This window comes from Eschscholzia californica, unplaced genomic scaffold, assembly GCF_041429995.1.
Source record: "Eschscholzia californica isolate CP2 unplaced genomic scaffold, dmEscCali1.0.p SCAF_5, whole genome shotgun sequence".
NCBI classification, from domain to species: domain Eukaryota; kingdom Viridiplantae; phylum Streptophyta; class Magnoliopsida; order Ranunculales; family Papaveraceae; genus Eschscholzia; species Eschscholzia californica.
In genome coordinates this window covers 29,244,187-29,262,203 of record NW_028238472.1, presented here as the reverse complement: position 1 = coordinate 29,262,203, position 18,017 = coordinate 29,244,187, and positions in this window count along the sequence as shown.

Below are 18,017 nucleotides of genomic sequence, written 5' to 3'. Positions count from 1 at the left end.
GAACGGGAAAAGATTAAGAAAAAATTGCTCAATTCAATTTTGATTTAACATATACTGGTTATTCCATTAAAAAAAATTGTAAGTGCGTGTGATCAAAGGACATGAATAAGGGAGAGATGATCTCTCATTTTGTCTTTTTAAAATCATTAAATTGATAGATCTGGAGCGCCACCAATTGGAAGAAAATGGCAAGAACTGATTAGGGTTTTGTTCCTCTTCTCTCTGCTTTGGGGGTTAGTGATAGAATACAACCTTCCCTAACACTTTCAATATATTGATCTGAGAGAGATGAGAGAGATATGAGAGGACTGGTTGACCAAGGTGACTTTCATCAAAATGATGGAAGGTCCATAGAGTAACCATTAGTAACTCTTCAGTTAGTCTAAATCGCTATGCATCTAACCAATGTTTTTATCGACCGAGTTGTAAAAAAAAACTCTTTCCTTAAATGTCGGAACTCCTTATTTTATTTTTTATGTCCATTTGTCCTGCAATGTTTTAACATCCGAAGATCAAATATTCTAGGAATATGTTACATTTTTCGTTCCATCTCAATAAAAATACCTTCTTCTAATCACTTTATGCATGGTCAATGCCTCTTACTCAAAGATGTACTATGTTGTGCTCTAAAGTAATAATCAATAATCCTTTGTTGTAAGTTTCATCTAATATTTCCATTTAGTATCTGGTGGATTTTATGTAACTTATAATGGCCCCTAGAACAATTACTATGGCTCCCATTATCTAGATAATCTGGTAGTTATGTGTTACCACATCGATTTGACGTATCTATCTGCATGACTTGTGGATACATCAAATGGATGTGATAAACACAACAAGAACTACTAAATCACCCATAATAAGAGCCATAGCGAATGTCCTACAGGCCACTATTAGTTTCAAAAATCCCATCAACACACACACACACACTTGTATATACTTCATATAAATAAATAAAAATTTGTTAAACCTAGGAAACTAAATGTGAACCACGTTCTACTAAATTTTAAAAACTTGTGCAAGAGGAACGTCTTCTGAATTTCTAAAGTACTTGGGGATTTAATATTTAAATTTTGTTTTTCTGCCTAAGTAATTCATAATAATATTGAATAGGGGTTTTAGTAAAGGGGCAAAGAATGGTTCCATGTTATGACTTTGAAGCATGACTTGGTAGTTTTTCGGTAATGAACATGTACTAACATCGCCAAGTATATTGTCGATAAAATTAAGGAACACTAATGGAGTTTTCATTAGTAACTTTAAGTAAGTTCAAACATATTTAAATTAACAATTTTTTAAAATCTAATTGTAACAAATGACTCATTTTTACTCAAATCAAAACATCTTAGATGGTTTTGATTGCATCATTTAAATACAAAATCCAACTACATCATGATTATTAAAGGAGTACTTTAGAACTATAAGATTGATACTTATACCTTGACAAGCCATAGTAGGTTCTTAAAGGTCAATAAGACCATTAAAGGCCATAACAAGAGCCATCACGACCTATACTTTATTTAAACCTTAAACCACGAATTTTTACATGAGGGTAATGAAAACCACTCTCATGAATCAAATCCGTGACATCTTGGATTTTGAAGTACTATATATTTCATTCAGCAACTAGTGGAAAATATGTATTGTAATGAGTATGTCGAGCCGAGGTTGCGGTACTAATACTAACCCCTTTCACTTCTCACAATTTCACATTTTCGTTTTCTGTTTATATTAGTGGTATCTTCTATTCTATCTACTCATTCTTTCACCACCAAAATGACAAAATGGAATTGTTAAAGATTTTACTCTATTTGTTTATCTCTCCAAAAGATTTTTTTTTTTTTTACGTGGACTTCAAGAGTTATCACAGTCATGGTATAGGATAGATACGTCATAAATTGAATAAGTCATTCCACCATCAAACACATCTCAGGACTTAAATGACATACAGAAACTTTTAAGGCCATATTGTGGGTGTGAAAGCCAATTCATTTCTTTCTTTATTTTATAAATTAAATGAGGGGTCTTGTTAAGAAAGACCGTGGCAAGATTTTTCATCAGCGGATTACTATTGAAAATCATCATTTAGAAAATATTGCCTATAGTTTTTGGAATAAGGTATTACCATCCATTTTGTGTCTAAAAAAGAAAAATTTTGACATAATCAAATCCTTTGAACGAAAACTAATGAAATTATGCAGACAAATGAGGATAACGTAGCACAAACATCTACTAACCAGACACCTATAAGGAATAAATCGAATCATTCATCTTGTACCTTTCACGGCTTTCGAACTTTAACCATCGAAATCTAGATTAAAGCATTCTGCACAAGGTATGAGAGAAGATCTTTGATAGATATCTCATACTTTTGGATGGAATGAAGATGATTGTCTGCCACAAGCTCTCTGAGATAATAGATTTTGTTAGAGACAAGAAGGTAAGTGAAAAATTCAAACCCTAATCATTAATATAAAAGATATCTCTAATTTATGAAGATAACTAAACTAGAGGAAACCAACCAGAAGAAATTAAGAAATAAATCAAATAATTCGTCTTTTACCTCTTCATAACTTTTAGAGTTTAACCACACAAATCTGGATATAAGCATTCTGAACAGATGATAAAGGAAGATCTTTGTATATAACTATCACAATTTTGTATCAAATTCTGTCGATTATCTTCCACAAGCTTTGAGAAAACAGAGGTGTAGTTGCATGAGGCAATTAGGTACAAAGAAAATTTGTTCTCTGGTCATTTATCTAAAGGAAACCCCTAATTTATCAACAAAACTAAACCAAATGAACCTACTTCCACACATAACTTCATTCCCCTGAGCCTCAAAACCTATTTATAAAGGTACACTTTTCAGATTCGTCCTTATCTGATAGAGTGAGTGAATCTGGTCAAGGTAAAACTTTTACCTTCGTTGTTAAGTTAGAAAACATATTTTTTGTATTATGCCCTCAATACTAAATGGTAATTGAGTTTACCACCCCTCTGTACTTGGTAATTGAATTTACCCCCTTGGATTTACTATGTTTATCAAAAACACTCGAAAACATTAAAATTTTGCTCCAAGGTCATCATTTAAAACCTTTCTTTTGTCTGTTTTACATAATATCATACGAAATAAAAGAAAGTAAGTGTTGATCTATAGAAACGTACAATGGCCTTTAGAACAATTATTGTGGGTCCTATAATTTGATATTTATGTAGTTGTGTGTTTATCACATCGATTTGACTCCCATTCTACTAAATTTGAAAGTTTGTACTACATCGTCTATATTTTAGAGGATTTGGGAATAAAATATTCAGGTCAACAGGGAGGTCGAATTCAAAGGAGGTTGCCCAAAGTTAATGTTATACATTTCATCTACACACATAGACACATTGCATTAACTTGTATACAATACATTATATGTTTGTGAGTAAATAAGAAAATGTGTTGTGAATCTTATAGTTCCCATGATACTTTAGTCATGAGTTAATTGTAGAGATGTATGGCAACAACAAATGTGTAGCTAACCACAGGAACAAAATCACCGGAAATATGATTGTAACAAAATTTGCTGCTATAGTAAAAAAAAATGTCCTATACATCCCCTAGAAAGTATAAGAATTTTAAAATGTGAATAGGACATAATATTATGTATAGTACAAAATGTTTGATTATGTACTGTGTATAACAAAATGTCCTATACTTTCACTAAATTTTGGGCTTATAGTCCAAAAAATAACACCTAAACCCACATTTAGTCCACCGTAATATTAATATAGGGTTTTAAAGGAAAATAATAATTATAATGGAAATCTAGTCCAAATTGACCCATCTCCATGCAAAACACAAATTTCTATGATTTCAATTTTATCACACTACCCTTTATAACCTTATATATAAGATAAAACCCACTTTTGAAAAACAATCCCAAAAATTATCTTTCCTTTTGTTTCTCTGATTTTCTCTCTCCAATCTTCTCTCCCATAACCGAAACCCTCTTACTTTCTCCCTCTAAAACTAAAAACCCTCTTCCATAACTAAAAACCATCTCATCAACGAACCCTAATTGAGTAGAGAAGACGACTGGGAATCATCTTCATCGTGTTTCTTCCTCATCTTCATCAAAAACGAAACTCTCCATCTTTCTCTCTCTAAAACGGAAAACCATCTCTAAAACGAACCCCATCTGAGTAGGAAGGCGACTGGGAATCGTCTTCATCATTTTTCTTCATCATCTTCATCAAATATCTTTCTTCCTTCATCAGGTAAGTTATTATTATTCATACTTTCTCTCTGTAAAACGCATCCTCGATCTTCCAAACCGTTTTCATCATCTTCTCACATTTGATTAAAATTTTATGATTAAAATCTGTCATTAATCCCCATTTCTTTTGTCATCTTCATCATCAATTTATATATGTTAAGTTTCTTTTCCGTACTATTAGGTAATAACAGATTCTGAAATGCAACATATTAATAAAACATAACTTATTTTGTAAAGAACAAAACACATATTATTCTATTAAGATATTTTGGATTTCAAGTTTATTAACCGATTCGGAATATCAACATATTTATATACATTATGTTTATTATATACATCAAAACACATTTAGTTACGTTACGATATTTTTGGATGTCAGAGTTACTAACCTTTTCCGATAATTATGCTCTATACATATCGTGTTTTGTATATTTCAAAACACATTTTGTTGCATAATTTTCATTTTATTTTATAAAAAACTATTTATTTATCAATATCGTTTCATATTTGATTACATTTTATTGTATGTTTCATACATAACACATTCTGTATTAACAATGTTATTTTGGTATGCATAAACTTCATAATGCATATTATGAACCAGACAGATTTTGTATTATTAAAAACTTTGTATTTACTATAAACATTGCACTTTTCAATAAACATTATACATAATGTATGATACATTATTTGTATTCTAATTTTTATAATTTATGATGTTTACTCCACAATTTATTTTTGTATTTGCAGTTAAGGAACTAGTTATGGATTTTTCAACAGTATCATCCAATGCAGTAGAGAAGACCACTCTCAAATCAGATGATTGGGCTATAATATTCACTCACGTCGGTCAATTGTTTCATGTGGGTGCTAAAGCATTTCGATTCACCCTCCGTCAATATAGTATAAGGACAGGTCATAATTTCAAATTTGTCAAAAATGATTTAAAGCGCGTCACTGTTGTTTGTCCTGTAGAAGACTGCAAGTGGCGAGTTCATGGATGGGCACCATTGAAATGCCAAATCATGTTCATTTTGAAAGATATGGTATTGAATCACGACTGTATTGATTTCATTAAAAAGTGCAAGAAGCGCCAAAGTTAGCAGTTCTTTTGTTGGGAAGGTTCTTCTAGATGATGTTACTAGACATCCTAATCGGTCTACCAAGAGTTTGAAGAAGGATTTGCTCAAAGTCTAATGATGTTACTAGACATCCTAATCGGTCTACCAAGAGTTTGAAGAAGGATTTGCTCAAAGACTATGGTGTGAATCTTCCCTATTACTACTCTTACGAGGGAAAGAAAGTGCAATGATTGAAGCATTTGGCCAAGAAGGAGATTCTTATGTCAAACTAAAAAAGAAAAAAAAAATGTTCAAAATACATTTTGCATAATACATTGCTTGTTTTTCAATTGAATTATCAAAAAATTGTGTAAACAAAATAGATATTGAAGATATAATATCTCACCGGCAATAGAATTTGGCATCCCGAAGCTTTACTCGGGTCATCTGAGTGTTTATCGATCATCTCCATCATGTAGGAATGTATCACCATTGGCCAGGAACCTCTGTTGTTTGATCGACGAGTCCGTAAGTTCTGATAGATACTCGGAAACATCGTAAATCCGGACATTGTCGCAAAAAGGAGTGGCGGAAAAAAAATCAATTGTCGGTTTTTGGTCTCTCGCACATTTATCAACTGCATTGGCTATGACAGCACTCGAAATTCCTTGATGTTTGTTCCTTGCTTCTTAAAGTGTCTTCCGAAATACTTCATCAAACACTAACACTTGAAAGGATCTTGACCACTGTTTTCTGGAAAAGCGTCGTACGCAAACCCCTCCATTGGCATCCCGAGTAGCAAAGACACATCTTCTGCTTTGAACTCCAGTTTAATCCCTCCAATGACAATTTTCTTTGTCGATTTTTTGTATCGACAAAGAATGTCGAGTATCGCCTTGTTTGGACGATTGATAGTTCTTCTCTCATGATCAATCCTTCAGTCGGTGCCGCAAAAATAAAAGAAAATGGAGTTTGGTTGATCTCTTTTTTCATCTCTTCAGTCATGTAGTTTCGGAAACTGTTTATCACTTATATTCGTTGTTTGAGTATATATCGAAACAGAGTAATTCATTTACATTTTGGAATGTATTTTGGCTCTCCCACAAAATCAATTGTTCTCCCACCTTTTTCTAGACTTCATAGATAGAATGAGAACTGGGAGTTCGAGATGCTCGCATCTCGGACACCCAGACGCGTCTGGAACCCCATTCTGAATGGGACTAGGACGTCCCACGCGTCTGGGAATTCTAGATGGTCTCGGTCTAGGATCGAGACCAGGGACTATCTTCCAGACGCATCTAGATGCGTCTGGAGCGACCAGATGCATCTAGGATGCGTGTGGAAGCCACCAGACGCTCCTAAGATGCGTCTGGCACGTCCAGACGCTCCTAAGATGCGTCTGGCACGTCCAGACGCGTCTCGGACATTGAGTACGAGACACACGTCCCGTCCATACACGTCCGGACTGTTGACTAGCCTTGACCAACACTAGTCAAAGGGACTTTTGACCAAGTTTGACTTGAGTTTTTTCGAGTTTGACTTGGCCCATTGGGCCTTGACTCGAGTGGGATATTTTTTTACTTTTTCTTCTGATTCTGAAATATTTTTTTTTCGACATAGATCCGGGCTATCCGAGAGCCAAAAATTTTTTTCGACATAGATCCGGGCTATCCGAGAGCCAAAAACGGAGTTTTTTCGAGTTTGATGTTAGAAATCATAAAGGAAGAAACTAAGTGGGTCGTAATCCGAATTTTACGAAAATTAACTTAGAAGCCCATTAGACATAGATAGGTCACAATATCCCACGATTAGCTATACGAAACATAGCAGAACCTAGAAATGAATCTAGGTCACATACTTTATTTATGATTGTCATATATTTTGTATGTATATGTGAATGTGTAATGTAGTATTGCCTTTAGTTAAGTAAACGATTCTTGTTTCTAAGCACAAACGAGTATGTGCCCAAATAATACTTAGAGTATAGGGTCTAGAAAAGCCATTGATGAATGGAATGATGAGATCATGATTCGAGAGGGAGTAATCAATTGTTGTTCAAGGATGAAAACCCAAAGAACCGGTACGCGAACAAGAATAAACTAAGAGATGAGATCTTTTAGGAGGCTCTACTAAGATTTTACAAAAAATCTTACGAGAATTCACATAAAAACTTACGTATAAAAATCACGAATGGTTACGATAGAGTTCACAGTAACGCAAACCTGATAAAATACGTAATAATCCTTAAACGAATTTTGAGTATAAGCCTACCCAGAAATAAGACACCTGTTGATCCCTTGTTCATCGATGGTGGGTATGCCTACGCAGAGTGCCAACTTTTACCTCGGGACAATACGAGTAGATCTATGAAGAGGTCTACGCGTTTAAACTGGTTTTACTCAACGAGTCAGCAAAAGGGTTTTTCATTTTGAGGCAAAGGATTAAGTTTAACACTCAAGTGTGAAACTAATCAACCAAGAGTCATAGGAGTATGATCAGTAAAGATGTTACTCACCCAAGACGACCGGCTTAAGGGCAGCGCCCTAGTACGCTTAACTTTGAAAGATTGAGATCGTGGAATCGTATTATTCAAACAAGGGATAAAGAATTTTGAATAATATGGCAAAATTGGAAATTTTGAAGGATAACAAGTTTAAGTCACTTTGCGTTGTAGTTTAATTATGACATTCGACGATATATTCAACCTCTACATGGTGATGGAAAAATTGAACAACACAAACTACGTTAAATGGGAAAGAAATCTGAGAAAGGTTCTCGGGAGAAGAGCAGAAATATTAGACACACCGACCCCGGACTTACATAAACCTCTTCTAAAGAGGAACATGAGCAAACTGACATTATCAAGATAAGGTCAGGAACAGTGACAGCACTGATGCTAGTATCCATGGAAAAGGAATATCAAGATAATTTCATTGACATGGATGCGTATAGCATTATTCGACAACTAAGAGAAGTGTTTAGCACACAATGTCGAACAGAAAGATATATGATATCCAGAATTGTACTGAAAAAACGACAAGAAAGAGGGAAACCTGTCCGTCTTCATCTGTTTCGAAATGATTGATTATTTCAAATACTTGAAGTGGTTGGGAGCAACTATGGAAGTTGACTTTGCAGTTGACTTGATCTTACTTTCATTACATGATGGATTTAATGAAGTAAGATGCAACTTTGACAAAAAGTTCGGCATAGTATCCCTCGAAAGATTGCTCGCTATTTTGGAAGTAGCCGAAAGCAGGTTCGGAGTACCTGAAAATACAGAAGAAATTCTTATTGTTCAAGAAGGTACCGACTTGGGAACGGAAGGCGTTAGGAGAAGGAGACGCTCTAGGACAAGAAGGGGCGGGCGAGTCCGAAAACCTAGAGCCATCCTCCCTAACAACAGCTGTATATTCTGTGGTAGCAGATCTCATATATGGATAAGAGATTGTCCACGCTACCAAGAAGAGCTGAACCACGGAGCTGGAAATCCAAACAAGGTAAAAATGTTAAAAGTTGATTCAATTAAATACGCTTCCCTAAAAAGTATTGGATACCTAACGCTCATTTCATTATGAATGACAGGAGCAAATGGGAGCTGAGTATTTAACTGAAAGGAGATGAACCTGTCAAAGAGTCAAAGAAGCAATAGTTGCTCAGAAGGCTCCAGAAGGATTTTGATCTCCTATAGTAATTTTTCCTTTTTCTTTTGAACATCTCTTAGAAATTGGATTAATGAGAAATAAAATATTTGGTTTTGATATTTTATGATGTTCTTAGAAAGGTACCTATTTCAACTTATAAACATTAAAGACCGAACGATTCAATTTGTTATTCCAATCTAGTCAGACAACTAGGATGAACATGAAATTCGAAAGAATTAACATGGTTCAAACTAACCGATCTGACAAAGATCTCTGATGACAACACAGAAGTCAATTAATCACTAAAACTTATGTTGGACATAAGATAGTAATTAAGGTGACTAGAATCAACTAAGTGCTCGAATTGAGGAGAAGTTTTAGAAACTTAACCTAAACCCAATCATGAATCAAGATGACTAAAAATATTGATAAGATCAATAGTCTAAGTCAACAAGTCTTCCAATGCGATAGTGTCTAAATACAAGCTGCATACCCACAAGAAGCCCAAATGGCTATAGAAATGAAAGAATACCATACGAACATGGATTTTAGAAAGATTCTAAAATAGCCTTTCAATTATAGTCTAAGAACTTTGGACATAGTTTCTTCTTCTTCAAATGAAGAAATATGGAGTTTTTCACTCACAACATCGACACAAAATTAGATTGTTGCTCTCGATGGAGTCTTCCTTGAAAAGTGTTGTTTCAAGAAGACAAGTGGGAGAAAATATTCGAATATGATTCGAACCGGGCAACAAAACAACACAATGGGAGTGCAAGAAACTCACCTAAACTTCTTAAGATGAGTTAAGAAGGTTCTACGATATTGTTCAGAAACCCCATTGAGTCTTCAGAAGACTCACATAAACTATAGCAGAACCAGACTCTGAAAAATGACTAAGAGCCAATAAGGATCGAAAGTAAGAGCTGGTATCTAAACATTCATAAAAGTAATTCAAGGAACTGACGCAATAGGACACCAGATGAGGGTAAAATAAATTGGGCATCGAAGTCTATAGAGTTATAGATTAGCAGATGATAAAGACTCTTTCAAAAGAAGTTTTGAAGAAGTTCAACTAGAAATACTCTTAGAAGAGAGATTCTACCCGTCTCTCATGGATCACTGCTAAGCAAGAAATCAGAATTTGGAATTCTGATGAGCAAAAGCACACATGAGGGAATACTAATGTCACGAGACATAAGATCGACTATAAAGATGATCGATGTTTACCCACACATCTAGAAATACATAAGTATTTGATGACATCACCCATAAGACAACAGAGAAGTTCCCAGAATACTTGGAGTATGTAAGAAACTATCTCTGAAAGTAAAAGTTGAAGAAAGACATAAAAGCAATCTTCCGAAAAAAAGATAGGAATCTTTTAGGAAGGACAATCTTGTGGAAAAGAAGTTTTTCACAGTGGGAGTCGTTGCAAACTCTACTAGTAAAGAAATAACAATTAGGACTTAGGAAGTGTTAGTTTCAGTTTAAGAAAACTAACACTATCGTAAAAGCTGACGAAGACGTTCTTCAGCATGATAATGACAAACGAAGTGAAAACGAAAATGTCGATTAAATCCACAAAACTAAACTGTCACCTCAGATCGAACATGGAAGATGTACGAATCTAAGGATTTAGGGTCATGAAAGACTACCCTAAGAGACTTGTAAAACTGGGCACGTAAAGAGTTTACGCGGGGAACTCACTTTTACAAACTCTTGTTATCCGAAATAAAGTAAATTTATTTCGTCATCTAAATTTTGATTTAGAATTTAGACGACAGTCCAAAAATAATGGAAAGTTCCAGGCAGGTTTATTAGATACGTGATCTAATGAAAGAAACCCTAGTAAGTGAACATGGAAGCATTCCGTTATAAAATAACCCTAGTCCAGGACATCGATTGGACAACGATGACTTAAGAAGACTAGCATGAGTGATTGACAAGATAGCGTTGTTTCTTGGGCTATAGGAATTGGAGAATTCAAGTCAACTTCATCAGTGTATAGGATACACTGGAACCCACCAAGTTAGAGTAGTTCAAGAAGTTGAAGATATGAACGTCGTAACTCTTATTTAGCAAATCAAAGAGATTCCTCAAAACATGAGTACTCGCTCGTTTTATGTAAGGAATGTCAAGCCTTGGTCCCGTCAAACACCGTGCCGTAACAGGAGGTTATAAAAACGGAGGGCGGGTAAGACAGTATAGACATGAAATTGAGTGGGAGTACAAGAATGGAATATGTCTTCCTAACGAGAATTAGGATAAAGTATCTCTAGGCCACTTGAGGAATGACAACTGGAAATGCATGGTCGTGCTTAAATGGATTAAACCTTAATCAATTGATTTGACAGTTTGTCCTCCCGATCAAGAAAGTCTGATAACTATGACGTATCAGATGAGATATGAAAGACATGAGAATCGAGCATTGCACTTGTTCTAAGTACAAGTGGGAGACTGGAGGAAATATGACCTTGGAGTCTTAAAGTATATCCTTCTAAACCAACGTCCTTCGACCAAGATGATAATGCCAACGATTTGGCTCATAAGATAATGATGACCTTATTGGAAGATCAATCAATCCGGTTCAATTTGGAGTCATACTGCTTAAATAAAAGGCAATTACGTTTGTCGGATCACTTCTGTTATCCGCGGCTAACATAAACCGGAACCTACAACGGGTTACACATAAGAATTGGTAACTTGAACAGTGAGAATAGACTGATGGGAACTTGTATGGATAAGATCCAGTCTAAAAGATAGAAAGAAACGGGCTCGAAAGAGGAGTCCGAAAAAGGTAAAAACCCACTTTTAAGGGGCAAACAGAGATTCCCATAAGGGGAGATTCCTAGCTGGCCAAGATAGAAGGTTGGGACGGACAGAGCAAGCCCATTAAGGGATGCTTCAGCCGACCATATCAATGGGGAACCCTAATTAGTGTTTTCCCCATAAAAGGGAGTCCCGGTTAGTTTAAACACTAACTTGTGCTTATCTTTTCTGAAGAGACTTTTTAGGATTCCTTATTTTAGTAGGACTCTACTAAGGTAATCCCTATATAAATCCTCATTATGAGTTCAGAAAAGGTGTGGAATTTTTTCTGAAGAAAACCATCTCTCTCCCACATCTTATAGAGAAGAAGATTTTAGAGAAAAAGTTCCCATTCTTTCTATCACGTCTAGAAGTAACAGTTCTTCATCTCAACCTTCAAGAAGGTCCTAGCTGACTCAAAAGAAGGGAGTTCGAGTTATACAATTCGGTGTCTCGAGTAGAGGAGCTGCACTTGAAGCTCTTTATCTTCCGAATACTGGTCAGAATATAGTTTGTGGGAAAGGGAATCAAGGTATTCTTCTTCATTCTAGTTCATTGATATGTTCATGTATAGATCCTGAACAACCTAGTGTAAATCATAAGATGATTGAGATTCAGCTACTAACACTAGTAACATGATTAGGTTATATATTAGATACGTGTAATTCCCAACAGTCCCGAGGTAAAAGATGGCACCCTGCGGAGGCAGACCCATCATCGATGAACAAGAGCTCAACAAGTGTCTTATTCCTGGTAGGCTTGTACTCAAAATTCTTTTTAGGGATTATTACGTATTTCAAGTATGCGTTACTGTGAACTCTAACATAACTATTTATGATTTAATACGTAGAGTATATGTGAGTTTGCGTAAGAAATTTATTAGTTCCTAGTATAGCCCCCAAAAGATCTATTCTTTTAGGTTACTTTTTGTTCGCCTATGGTTTGTTTGGATTTCCATCCTTGAACCTCTATTGACTACTCCCACTTAAACCATGATCTCATCGTTTGGTGCATCAATGATTTTATGACCTTATACTCTACGTACTATTCGGGCACATACTCACTTGTGCTTAGAAATATGACATTCATAAGATAAAGTATGTATCCTAGATTCGTTTCTAGGTTCGCTATGTTCTATATAGCTATTTGTGGAAATTCGGACATCTCTATGTCGAATGGGCTTCTAAGTCTATTTTTCGTGAAAAATATAGACTAATGGTATATTACGTTTCTTCCTTAATGATTTCTAAAATTGATTTAGGAAAAACTCCGTTTTGGGCCCTCGGATGGCCCGGGTCAATGTCGGAAAAACCTGTTTGGAACCGGGAGAAAAGGTAAAAGAATCTCCCACTCGAGTCAAGGCCCAATAGGCCCAAGTCAAACTCGAAAAAGGACTTAAGTCAAACTTGGTCAAAGTCCTTTGACTGGTCTCGGGTCACTGTGCTCCCTCTCAGACTCCAAGTCGGAGAGTCATTGGACGTGCAGGACGCGTTCTACACCCGTCCTAGCATGGGACAGTGCCTAGGCCATCTCAGATTTTAAGTACGAGATGCCTAACTGCATCATGATGCGTCCTGTGCATAGGACGGGTGTGGGCCATCTCCGACTCTATGTGTGAGATTCCCCTAGACGCTCCAGACGCGCCCTAGACCGAGACCAACTAGGAATACCCAGACGCATATGTCTCGAACTATCCTACTCTGTCTCGGACTGGGACTACCCAGACGCGTCTTGGACGCGCTCGGTTGTCCGAGATTATAAAATCTTTGACTCCTAGTCTGGCTCGGACTGGGACGTCCTCAGTCTTGATTTCTCGGGATTCTATCTTGAGACCGGTTGGACACATCCTGGTCAGTCCGGCAAGCAGTGTTTCCAAATTTTTGGAAACACTCAACGGAGTTATGTCTTCTTCCTTCTTTCTACTGTTCCAGCTGTTGTTATGATGAAATTCATCATCAAAATTTTTTGATGATTTTCATCAAAATCTTTTGATGATTTTCATCAAAATCTTTTGAACATCAAACTAGTTTTCGAAAACCCTTTTGAAAAAACAAAGATTTCATTGTTTTAAGGTCTTTGAATCCCATTCCAAACCCGAATTGATTACATCTAAATCATATTTAAACTAATCAAAAACTTGTTCAAATCATTATTCAGACAATTCTATCTAGCAATTTCAAGTTTGAATCTAATTCGTATTAGCCAAAGTTAGTTTCATGCAAACGTCTCCAGATTCCATTGTTGGGTTTTACATGTCTCAAAGAGTACCCTAATCATCTAACTAGTGTTGGTAATGGAATCTCAAACATCTAATGTTTAAGACTAAGTTATCCAGGATCATATACATGAACTAAAGATGGACTAGAATGGAAACAAGAATACCTTTATTCGCTTTCCACGAACTAAATTCCGACCAGTATTCGGAAGATAAGAGCTTCAAGTATAGTTCCTCTACTTTAGACACCGAATGTATAACTTGAACTCCCACCTTTCAGTCAGCTAGGACCTTCTTGAAGGTTGAGATAAAGAACTCCTTCTTCTAGACTTGATAAATAGAATGGGAACTTTTCCTATAAAATCCCCTCTCTCCAATAGTTGTGTCAAGAGAATGATTTCATTCTGGGAAAATTCAACACCTTTTCTGAACTCTAACTTGGTCCTTATATAGGCAATCCCATAGTAGAGTTTGACTCAAATAAAGATTCCTTAAGTCCCATAAAAAAGATAAGCTTTGTCAGAGTCCCATCGGACTAGGAATCCCTATTAGGACCAAAGTCCTGTTAGGGTTTCCCCTGTGTTTGGTCGGGCAGAGTAGCCCCTTAATGGGCGTAGTCTGTCCGGCCCAAAACCTCTTTTTGGCCGGCTAAGGTCAATCCTTCAAAGGGCTTGACCTAGTTGGCCCAAAAGTGGGTTTTGCAGTTTTCCGGGCTTCCTTGTCGAGCCCGATTCTTTTCTATCTTTTAAGCACTAACACTCTGGATCATATCCATCTATATGCTAGTTCTCACTATTCTATTCTCGCCGTTCAAGTTACCACTCTTATGTGTAACCCGTTGTAGGATCCGGTCTATGTTAGCCGCGGATAACTGAAGTGATCCGACAGTCGTAAGCGGCTTCTAGCTAAGCATTACGACTCCTAATTGAACCAAACTGATTGATCTTCCAAATAAGGTCATCATTATCCTATGAGCAAAATCGTACGCATTGCCATCTTGGTCGAACGACACTCTTTCGACCGCAAGGATATATCCTTCAAAAGAGTTGCGGGACTTGTGATGATAAAAAAAAATGGTCATTGGTTGACTCACGTCAATAAGTCAAGGTATGACAAAAAGTCCAACGGGTCAACTCGCATCAAGGCAACAAGTCGCTAAGCCCGAAGAGGTCTGTCACTTAAGCCCAAAATCGGGAGGTCGGCACGATCGTCTTAAGAGCCTCAATCCTGCCCTGCCTCAAATACGACCAGGTCTGCCCTGAGATATAGGAGAAGGTTAGGGAAGTCCACATAAGCAAGCTGATACCTTAAGCCCGAAACATGGGATAGTAGAAGCGTGTCTCACGCTTACCAACTTAATCCTGAATCTTGTCAAAGATTTCAGTCGGTGAAGATCTCGAGTATTTTGCTTAACCTGTGCTTAAAGAGTCTCAAAAGGAAGAAACATCTCACAGACTCGGAAAGATATCTATCGAGGATCCTAAAATAGAAGAATTCTTAAATATCTAAGATACGAGATAAACTCATCATACAAAATAGAAGATAGTAAGTGATGATCTATAGCAAACTTACAATGACACGACCTTTATAACAATTAATATGGGTCACATTATTATATTTTGGTAGTTGTTGTGTTTATCACATCCGTTTGATGATGTATTTATCTACATGACTTGTTAGTTCTATAAATGTCATTAGTTATACAAATATACTACTAATACATCAGATAAATATATCAATATGGTTCAACTTAGCCAACCGAATTTGATTCCCATTCTATTAAATTTTAAAAACATCGTCTATATTTTAGAGGATTCAGGGATAAAATATTCAGGTTTAATTTAAGGTTTTATTTTCCTATATAATTTGTATTTAACATTGATTACGGGTATTTTGTAGTTAGGAGCGGACTGGTTGACCAAATTGACTTTCATCAAAATAATGGAAGGTCGATAAAGTAACCATTAGTAACTTTTCAGTTAGTCTAAATCGCTATGCACCTAACCAATGTTATTATCGACCGAGTTGTAAAAAAAAAACACTTTCCTTAAATTTCGGAACTCCTTATTTTATACTTTATGTCCATTTGTCCTGCAATGTTTTAACATCTGAAGATCAAATATTTTAGGAATATGTTACATTTTTCGTACCATCTCAATAAGAATTCCATCTTCCAATCACTTTATGCATGGTCAATGCCTCTTACTCAAAGATGTACTATGTTGTGCTCTAAAGTAATAATGATAATCCTTTGTTGTATGTTTTATCTAATATTTCCATTTAGTATCCGGTGGATTTTATGTAACTTATAATGGCCCCTAGAACAATTACTATGGCTCCCATTATCTAGATAATTTGGTAGTTATGTGTTACCACATCGATTTGATGTATCTATCTGCATGACTTGTGGATACATCAAATGGATGTGATAAACACAACAAGAACTACTAAATTACCCATAATAAGAGTCGTAGCGAATGTCCTACAGGCCACTATTAGTTTCAAAAATCCCATCAACATATATATATACACACACACACACACACTTATATATACTTCAAAGAAATAAATAAAAATTTGTTAAACCTAGAAAACTAAATGTGAACCACGTTTTACTAAATTTTAAAAACTTGTGCAAGAGGAACGTCTTCCGAATTTCTAAAGTACTTGGGGATTTAATATTTAAATTTTGTTTTTCTGCCTAAGTAATTCATAATAATATTGAACAGGGGTTTTAGTGAAGGGGCAAAGAATGGTTCCATGTTATGACTTTGAAGCATGACTTGGTAGTTTTTCGGTAATGAACATGTACTAACATCACCAAGTATGTTGTCGATAAAATTAAGGAACACTAATGGAGTTTTCATTAGTAACTTTAAGTAAGTTCAAACATATTTAAATTAACAATTTTTTAAAATCTAATTGTAACAAATGACTCATTTTTACTCAAATCAAAACATCTTAGATGGTTTTGATTGCATCATTTAAATACAAAATCCAACTACATCATGATTATGAAAGGAGTACTTTAGAATTATAAGATTGATACTTATGCCTTGACAAGCCATAGTAGGTTCTTAAAGGTCAATAAGACCATTAAAGGCCATGACAAGAGCTATCACGACCTATACTTTATTTAAACCTTAAACCACGAATTTTTACATGAGGGTAATGAAAACCACTCTCATGAATCGAATCCGTGACATCTTGGATTTTGAAGTACTATATATTTCATTGAGCAACTACTGGAAAATATGTATTGTAATGAGTATGTCGAGCCGAGGTTGTGGTACTAATACTAACCCCTTTCACTTCTCACAATTTCACATTTTCGTTTTCTGTTTATATTGGTGGTATCTTCTATTCTATCTACTCATTCTTTCACCACCAAAATGACCAAATGGAATTGTTAAAGATTTTACTCTATTTGTTTATCTTTCCAAAAGATTTTTTTTTTACGTGGATGATGCACCCGAAAAGGTTGCACACCCAAGCGGAGGTATCAAATAGTGATCCGGCAAAGCCAAAGCCGATCCAAGGATAGGTTGGTAGTCCGGGTATCGGGAGAGTCTAGCCCACAGGTCTACGAGTCACTCACTATCTTAGATTAAAAGGAAAAGAAACAGAGATAGATGGGGGGTTTGAGATGGAATAAGTAACAAGAGAAGAAAGCAAGTAAAATTAATCAAATAAATAAAGTAAACGGGCGAGAGAGATTCGAGAGAAGAGTTGGAGGAACAAGAGTCGGGAGACGGTAAGACTCGATTCGGGCAAACATCGATCGAGAGGGATACTTCGATCCACAAGATTGAAAGTGACAATTACTAACAATCAATTCACATTAAATTGCAATTAACTTCACCCACATTGACAATCCTAAGCATCATGTGTCTAACTAAGCATAATCGATCAAACGTCACTATGCATCGACTATCAAACTTATACACACTATCTAATGAATTGCAAATGAACAAATATGACACTAATAAGCATAATACGTATAACTAAGTATAATCGATCA